Below are 9,347 nucleotides of genomic sequence, written 5' to 3'. Positions count from 1 at the left end.
CTCAAAGGTCCACCATTAGGGAGATTAGTCTATGCTTGCAAATGGGGCCAACATGGTTCGATATTGATTTCTAGGTGATAGATGTGCCAACATCTTACAACCTGATGTTGGGACGACCATGGATCCATGCCGCGGGGGCCGTAGCATCAATACTACATCAGGCAGTAAAATTTGAATGAAATCATCAAGAGGTAATCATTCACGGCGACGGTAGCAACCCTATATACAGTCTCCAGGCCATTCCGTCAATCGAAGGAAGAATGAAGCTAGGTGGAGAGACTTACCACCACATTGAACGGGTAAATGTTGTTGACAAAATGGTGGGATAATAAAATCGAGAGTATACTGAATTGGAGTGGGTACGAACCTGGCAAGGGGCTCGGCAACAATCTCCAAGGAATCACTAAGCCCATAAAGCTCAAGAAACATGGTACTACTTTCGGTCTGGGATATGAGTACACCTGGGAAGAATTCAACAACTGGTCACCACCATGGCGCGGTCCTTATTATCCACTGGAGCAGCCAATACCACATTTGGAGCAGACTTTCCTACAAGCTGACATTGTTTATGGGTCAAAAGAAGAAGAAGCGCTTGCGGTGGTGAAGAACTTGTTCCTAGAAGACAATGACATGGACTGTTGTGTTATTCTCGAGGAGGAGGGGGAGGAAGGCCCTTCCATACAGACTGTGAGCAGAGGGGCACGCCTCAATAATTGGACCATTAGGACAACCAGAGCCTGGCGAGCCTCGGGGTAGCAAGGCTAAAACAAGCATCATGCACTATTTTTTTTACTAAATGATTTTCTTTTCGCATTTTTATTCCCGCAATAAGATCTCCAATGTTCAAAACAGTTATGCAATTTATCAAAGCATTTCGGCTTTTCTTATGAATCAACACTCATTATTATTTTTCTCTTATTACTCTACTTATACAGCATTACTATTACTTATCTTGATGAACCAATGACGGTGACATGCAATGAGACAATGCAACAAACGGACATTGATTCAGAGGAGGATGAAATACCAGATGAGATCATCAAAGAAGTTGAGAACTTTGAGAACAGACCTAAGTCTAACCTGGATGAGACAGAAATTGTTAACCTGGGAGATGTAGAAAACGTCAAGGAAACATGAATCAGCGTTCACTTATCGCCATCAGAAAAGAAGGAATACACAGAATTTCTAAGGAAGTATGAGGACATATTCGCCTGGTCGTATGATGACATGACTGGTCTAAGTACGTCTATTATGGCTCACAAACTGCCAACCGATCCAACATGTCTGCCGGTAAAGCAAAAGCTCAGAAAGTTCAAGCCTGATATGAGTTTGAAAATCAAGGAAGAAGTCACTAAGCAAGTCAAAGCTAAGGTTCTCGAGATAGTAGAATACCTGACATGGTTAGCCAACATCGTACCGGTACCAAAGAAAGACGGGAAGGTCTGAGTCTGTGTCCACTACCGGGATCTCAACCGGTCCAGTCCGAAAGACGACTTCCCTTTCCCGAACATACACATCCTGATTGACAATTGCACCAAGCATGAACTGCAGTCATTTGTAGATTGTTTCGCTGGTTATCATCAGATCTGGATGGATGAAGAAGATGCTGAGAAAACGGCTTTCATTACGCTGTGGGGAATGTAATGTTACAAGATGATGCCGTTCGACCTGAAGAATACATGCGCCACCTACATGAGGGCCATGACTACCATTTTTCATGATATGATACACACGGAGATTGAGGTATATGTAGATGGTGTCATTATCAAGTCCAAGAAGGCCACTGATCACATGGAAGATTTTGAGGAAGTTCTTCAATAGATTGCGAAGGTACAACCTAAAATTGAATCCGGCGAAGTGCGCATTTGGGGTTCCCGCTGGAAAATTGCTTGGGTTTATTGTGAGTCGCCGAGGAATAGAACTGGATCCATCAAAAGTCAAAGCCATCCAAGAACTACCACCACCAAAGAACAAGAAGGATGTGATGAGTTTCTTGGGAAGACTTAACTACATTAGCCGGTTAGCACAGTCCACAGTTATCTGTGAGCCAATTTTTAAGATGTTGAAGAAGGACGCCGCCACCAAATGGACCGATGACTGCCAAAAAGCCTTCGACAGAATCAAGGAGTACTGTCAACACCACCAGTCTTAGTCCCGCCTGAGCCAGGTAGACCATTATTACTCTACCTTGCAGTATTGGATGGAGCTTCGGTTGCGTTCTGGGGTAGCATGATGAAATGGGGAGGAAGGAGCAGGCCATTTATTACCTCAGTAAGAAGTTTACCCCGTACGAGGCCCGATATTCTCTGTTAGAGCGCACCTATTGTGCTTTGACTTAGGTAGCTCAGAAGTTGAGACATTACTTCTGTGCCTATACCACATATCAAGGATGGATCCGTTGAAGTACATCTTTCAGAAGCCCATGCCCACTGGCAAGCTAGACAAGTGGCTAATCCTGTTGAGTGAGTTTGACATTGTGTACGTAACTCAGAAAACGGTCAAGGGACAAGCACTGGTAGACTACCCTGCTGATAATCCCGTGGATGGAGAATACGAACCCCTGAAGATGTATTTTCCTGATGAAGAGGTATCCTTCATAGGAGAAGACATTGCAGAGTCCTATAACGGTTGGAGAATATTTTTCGATGGAGTGGCAAAATTCAAAGGAGTTGGAATAGGATAGTCCTAGTATCAGAAACCGGTCAGCATTATCCGGTGTCTGCCAAACTCAGGTTCCCCTACACCAACATGGCCAAGTACGAAGCCTGCATCTTAGGGCTCAAGATGGCCATTGACATGAGCGTTCAACAGTTGCTAGTGATTGGAGATTCAGACCTACTCATACATTAGGTGCATGAAGAATGGGAAACCAGGAACTCCAAGCTACTCCTGTATTTGCATCATGTATAGGAATTAAGAAAGAGGTTCACGAGGACGGAGTTTCAGCATGTTCCTAGAGTCCAGAATGATTTCTTTGATGCATTGGCTACCCTTTCGTCTATTATACAACATCCAGACAAGAATTTCATTGATCCCATTCCACTAAAGATCCATGATCAACCAGCTTATTGTGCCCACGTTGAAGAAGAAGTAGACGGAAAGCCTTGATATCAAGGAATATTTGGCAAAAGGAGAGTACCCAGAACTTGCAAACCCTACTCAGAAATGCACACTTCGGAGACTGTCCAACAACTTCTTTCACAGCGGAGGAATCCTGTATAGGAGGACTCCTGATTTGGGACTATTAAGGTGTGTCGGCGCAAAGGAAGCATCCAGGCTACTAGAAGAAATTCATGCTGGGACCTGCAGTCCGCATATGAATGGTTTTGTCTTAGCAAATAAGATAATCCGAGCTGGTTACTTTTGGATGACTATGGAAACGGACTGCATCCAGTATGTCCGTAACTGCCACCGCTGTCAGATACATGCATACATGATAAAGGTACCTCCGAAAGAGCTTAATGCAACAAGCTCGCCATGGCTGTTTGCCGCCTGGGAAATGGATTTTATTGGACCAATCGAGCCTGCCGCTTCCAACGGGTACAGGTTTATCCTAGTAGCAATCGACTATTTTACCAAATGGGTCAAAGTAGCATCTTACAGAGTAGTAACTAAGAAAGTCGTGGCACACTTTGTCTACGGCCGCATTGTTTATCGATTAGGGGTTCCAGAGTCGATCATCATTGATAATGGCTCCAACCTCAACAGTGACTTGATAAAAGCTATGTGTGAAACCTTCAAGATCAAACACAAGAATTCCACAGCCTATAGGCCGCAGATGAATGGAGCTATAGAGGTCGCCAACAAGAATATCAAGAAGATATTGAGGAAAATGATAGAGAAGCATAAACAGTGGCACAAGAAGTTATCATTTGCTCTATTGGGGTATTTCACCACAGTCCGCACATCAACCGGGGCAACCCCCTATATGATGGTTTATGATACAGAGGCAGTCATTCCCGCCGAGGTAGAAATTCCTTCCCTAAGGATCATATAAGAAGCTGAGCTCGACGACGCAGAATGGGTAAAAGGTCGTTATGAGCAACTAGCCCTTATAGACGAAAAGAGAATGAATGCAGTCTGCCATGGTCAACTCTATCAGAACAGAATGTCCAAAGCCTTCAACAAAAGAGTCAAGCTATGACAGTTTACACCGGGGCAGCTGGTGTTAAAGAAAATTTTTCCGCATCAAGATGAAGCCAAGGGGAAATTATCTCCCAACTGGAAGGGTTCATACATGGTCAAACTGGTTCTGACATGAGGAGCCCTCATACTTGCAGAAATGGACAGAGAGTCTGGCCAAAACCGATCAATTCAGATGCAGTCAAGCGTTACTATGTGTAATTTTCATGCTTCCCTTATATGATGTAATTTGAACTACGCCTGACCTGATTCCCGTTTAAGAGGGGATACGTAGGCAGCCCTATGGGTTAGGTCACAATTCAATAAAATTTTCATTTCCCCCACAATTGGAAACTAGGGCAGAATTTTGAGGAGGACCTTCAAAATTCCGAAGTAATTTCAGCCGATCGTCGCAAGCAACAACTAGAAGCATCAACCCATTAAACTGGGATAGAATTTTGAGGGGGACCCTCAAAATTCCGTAGCAAGAGAGGTTGCAATATCCCGAACCACCTCACAGTCATCGGTTCATCTAAAAATTATTATTATCATGTCATATTTTTTACAAAATCATGTTTATTACTGAAATTGCCTTGTTTAGCAATGCTACCCCAATAGTACATATAGTATCACCAGATTAGAGCCGAGCAGGTCAAGCAAACGCCAGCGGGGATGCAAACTAACCTCACTTTACAAAACTCACGATTTTTCTATGGATGCAGGCACTTGGATTACGAAATCATCAAACATACTATACACTCACAAGACAAACATTGTTTGGGAATACAACTCTCAGAACCGTTGCACTTACCAATATTTGCTATCCACACACACCAATGACATTCCATGTGTCACAATATCCCCAGCAGTCACAATATCGCAATCTACTATCAGCTAAGAAAGCTCTATCACCATTTGCCATTTTATTTCTTGCATAAGGATACCATTCTGCCTTCCGAGACTAAACGTTGTCTCCATCTTCATCTTTGCATTGCATAAGGCTACCATTCTGCCTTCCGAGACTAAACGCTATCTCCATCTGCATTTTTTGCATTGTATAAGGCTACCATTTTGCCTTCCGAGACTAAACGTTGTCTCCGTCTCCATTTCTCCATTGCATAAGGCTACTATTCTGCCTTTTGAGACTAAACACTGTCTCCATATGCATTTTTTGCATTGCATAAGGCTACCATTCTGCCTTCCGAGACTAAACGCTGTCTCCATCTGCATTTTTGCATTGTATAAGGCTACCATTCTGACTTCCGAGACTAAACGCTGTCTCCATCTGCATTTTTGCTTTGCATAAGGCAACCACTCTGCCTTCTGAGGTTAAGCTCTACCTCCATCTGCATCTCATGGGCTGAAAGATTGCCTCATACTACATTGCATGGCTGAAAGATCACCGCATATTGCATCTGCATGGCTGGAAGATCGCCTCATACTGCATCCGCATGGCTGAAAGATCGCCGCATACTGCATCTGCATTGCTGAAAGATCGCCGCATACTGCATCTGCATGGCTGAAAGATCGCCTCTACACGGTTGAAAGATCGCCTCATACTACATCCGCATGGGCTGAAAGATCGCCACGTATTCTATATCATGGGCTGAAAGATTGCCAAATTATCCAAAGGCATCATCGTTCGGAGGCACAATTTTCATAGCCCGAGAACACCATGTCATGGCCCCCAGGATCCCTTTTTAATCTTTTGCATATCATTATTCAAAGGCATCATGGTTCGGAGGCACCATCCTTAGAGCCCGAGAGCATCATTTCACGGCCTGCGAATCCTTATTGCACTCTTCATGGCCCAGGACGTCATGTTCTAAAGGACGTCATCCTAATCATCCAAAGACAACATTCATGGTCCGACGGGAACTTGTATCATGTTTAAATTCATGCACAATATACGCTTGTATTATTTCTAATTGCAGGTACACCGGCAAGCAATAGCCATCCCAACAGGAGCAAGCCCGCTCCAGTTCCCGTAGCCATATCAAACCTTAACCATTCTCGCAAGCCGCCCACTCACCCCATCTTGGGTATTGCGTCCGTTCTTGAAGAGTCTCCATCGGCATACTCCGTAGACGGATCCTAAACTACATATGGCCTGATTTCTGTAAAACCAAGGATATGTAGGCAGCTCAGAAGCCAGGTCGCGGCCTAACTTCTTCGAACCGTTTCGTTCGGTCAAAACTTGTCATCATATCTTTACCCGACAAATCTTTCATCCTTCTCGGGTAAAGAGGGGCAACTGTTGATACCCAATTTTTCCCTATATATTTTTCAATATGCAAGTACCTTCAAAATAGCATATGTATGCATATATAAGTATGTCCAAAAGTTTATTATTTTTTCCTTAATTTTTAAAGGTTTTTAAATCAATTTATTTCCCTATTTTATCCATAAAACCCCAATAAATATTTCCAAAATTATTATTTATGGTAATTTATTTATTGGAATTTCATATTTATGCTAAAATATAGCTAATATAATTTTGCATATTTTTACAAATGTATTTAGTATTTTTAAAGGCTAAATTGCATAATTGCAATATTAGCCTCTTTTAGGATTTAATTGCGTTTATATTCATAAAAATGAAGTCCTGTATTTTTAAATTGATAATTATATGTCATCAATTATTTTAGTACTTTTTTCAGAAATCAATTTACTATTTTTTAAATTTTAAATAGGGAAAAATGGCTATTTAAATGATAGCCCACTTTCATTTCAATTATAGCCTGAAATTGAGCCCAAATCAGACCCAATTTCCCAACCCAATTGCAATTCGAACCCGACCCCCTAACCCAATTTAAATGACCCAACCCGAACTCCCCACCTAACCCATTAAATCCCAGTAGTTGATCATTTAGATCAACGGCTCTCGTTCCCCCTTTCCTTTTTTAACCCCAAACGACCCCTAAACCTATCTCATTTCTCACCTACCGCCGCCCTTGAATCCCTCTTCTCTCTCAACTCTCTCGGGAACTCCTACAAACACTAGCCTCCGCCATCAAACCAAACCATAACCTATTTAATCCATGGCCTTCTGTGGTCATTTGAGACGTGTACCAGCCTTCCATGGCTCATATGTGTTTGGTTCTAGGGTTTCACGACCAGACTTCGAACGAGTTTGGTCCAGTCCTTGCTCGAATGGTGTTCATGGCCTTTCTCCGACCATTCACGACCTTTCTTGGCCATTCATGGCCTTTCAAGGCGGGTCCTTGGCATTTTCTGGTTAGATCGTTAACTTTCGAGATCTTTCTCGTTTTCTTTTGGGTTTTTTGAAACCCTAATCTCTAAGATCTTTCGATTTCTTTCAGATCTACCTTAGATCTGTGCTTACTATGAACTCTAAGCATTTTTCTCGAAGGTTCTTCAACGTTGTTTTCAAAATGACTATTCATTGTTCTGATTAGGGTTTTCCTTAAGTTATTTCAAAAAATCTTTTCTCTGATTCTCGATGTTGTTTTATGACTTTACTATGTTCGAACTATTTGTTATGCTTTCCATCTACTTGGGTCAGCATGTTAAAACCCTAATTTCTTTTGGGTTTCATTCGAATCCTAAAGCTGTTTATTAAAATGTATACTTGTTTAATTAAGTTCCTCGTTCTTGTTTGATTTATTTGTGTTACCATTTTAAAACTCGATTGTTTTTGAAAAGCCCTAGGTCTTTGGGGCTAAAATTATTTGTTTGAGTACTTGACTTGACTGAAAGCTTTTGTTTTAGACTCTCTTTTCTTTATGTGACTCGTCTGATTCTGAGTTTTACTATCTTTCTAACTCAACTTTGTCGAAAACCCTAACTTTTCAAAAGGTTTCCTCACCTGCTACTGTGAGACCTTTGCATGTTTCTAATACTCTATTTTCTTCACTATTGAATTCAATGTGACTTGACCTACTTGATTACTATGCTTCAAATATTTGCTTTACTACTGAACCCTAGCTTATTTCTGCCACTACTACATGCTTGTGATTATCTCTTTTGCCAATATGCTTGGCCTCACATGTCTGATGACCCTGTTCACTTTATTTATATACTGAAGTGCAGAAGTATGTTTCTTCTTTGATTGATCTCAATTGTGTGACTGATTTCAAAAACTTTTCTTTTATGAACTCTAATTTCACTCGCATGTTAAAGTTAATTGATTCCTTTCCTTATTTTGCCTTACTGAATCTTTTCCCAAAATAAGCATATTTCTGTACTTAGACTTGATTACTTACTCAATGCTTTTACTGCTCATTTTATGGCAATAATCAGTTTGTCTCTGAATTGATATTCTTTCCTTATTTTGAATCTGTCATTACCCGTTAAACAGTGACTCCTTAATTAAAGGGAGTCACTTGTGTAATTTATTCTGACTTGTGATTGTTTCCATGTTTGTATTAAAACTTTACTTATTACCTTACTTATCACTCGTTTTCAGAAGCTATAAATACCCTGCACTTTCTCTTCTTTCAAACACACGAACCACTTGAGTTCAGAACACACACTTCACTCAAAGTTCTTTCTCTTTTCTCTATTACTACTTGTGTTGCTGCCCTTGTCTAGCCGGCCGAAAGCCAAGGCTAGGCTGTGGAAATTTTCTTACTTTTCTTTCTGCATTTACCTCTGTACTAGTATGTTCTAATTAATCTTCCAGTATCAACAACAACATGTTTCTTTACTATTTCCTTCACTCTTGCTTGTTTCCTGCTTGTGTTTAATCCAGTTACATTACCAAGCATGCTGTAATCTGCTCCTTCCTCTTCTGAATTAATGTATTTTTTTCTTATGTATGAACTCTGTCAGTCACTTATTATGACTTATGAATCCCAAACCCCCATATACTCTATGTGTTTGTGTTCTTTGGTTGGTTTGAGGGCATGTTAGCATTAGACATTACTGTGCATGACCCAAACCTGACCCTCTCTGGGGTCATATGCTTCATATCTCCTCTATGTGCTGTATTCTCTGGCTAGTTTATGGGCATGCCAGCACCAAATATTGTTGTGCATGTCCAAACCTGACCCCTCTTAAGGTCATATGCGCCCTACAATGTATTCCCAAACCCCTGACCCCTTTGTATAAAAATGCTGATTCTGTGTAGTGTTAACTTTACTATTATTGTTTTCAAATTACCCTTACACCTTACTAATCTCAACCCAGTTTTAAACAAAATCTCTGCTATTGCACTTCCACTATACTCTTAGACTTAGGTTCTGTCCCTCTTGTGTGAGCCT

The sequence above is a fragment of the Nicotiana sylvestris genome, chromosome 2 (assembly GCF_000393655.2).
Source record: "Nicotiana sylvestris chromosome 2, ASM39365v2, whole genome shotgun sequence".
In the NCBI taxonomy this organism is placed as follows: Eukaryota; Viridiplantae; Streptophyta; class Magnoliopsida; order Solanales; family Solanaceae; genus Nicotiana; species Nicotiana sylvestris.
This window is presented reverse-complemented; position numbering follows the sequence as displayed.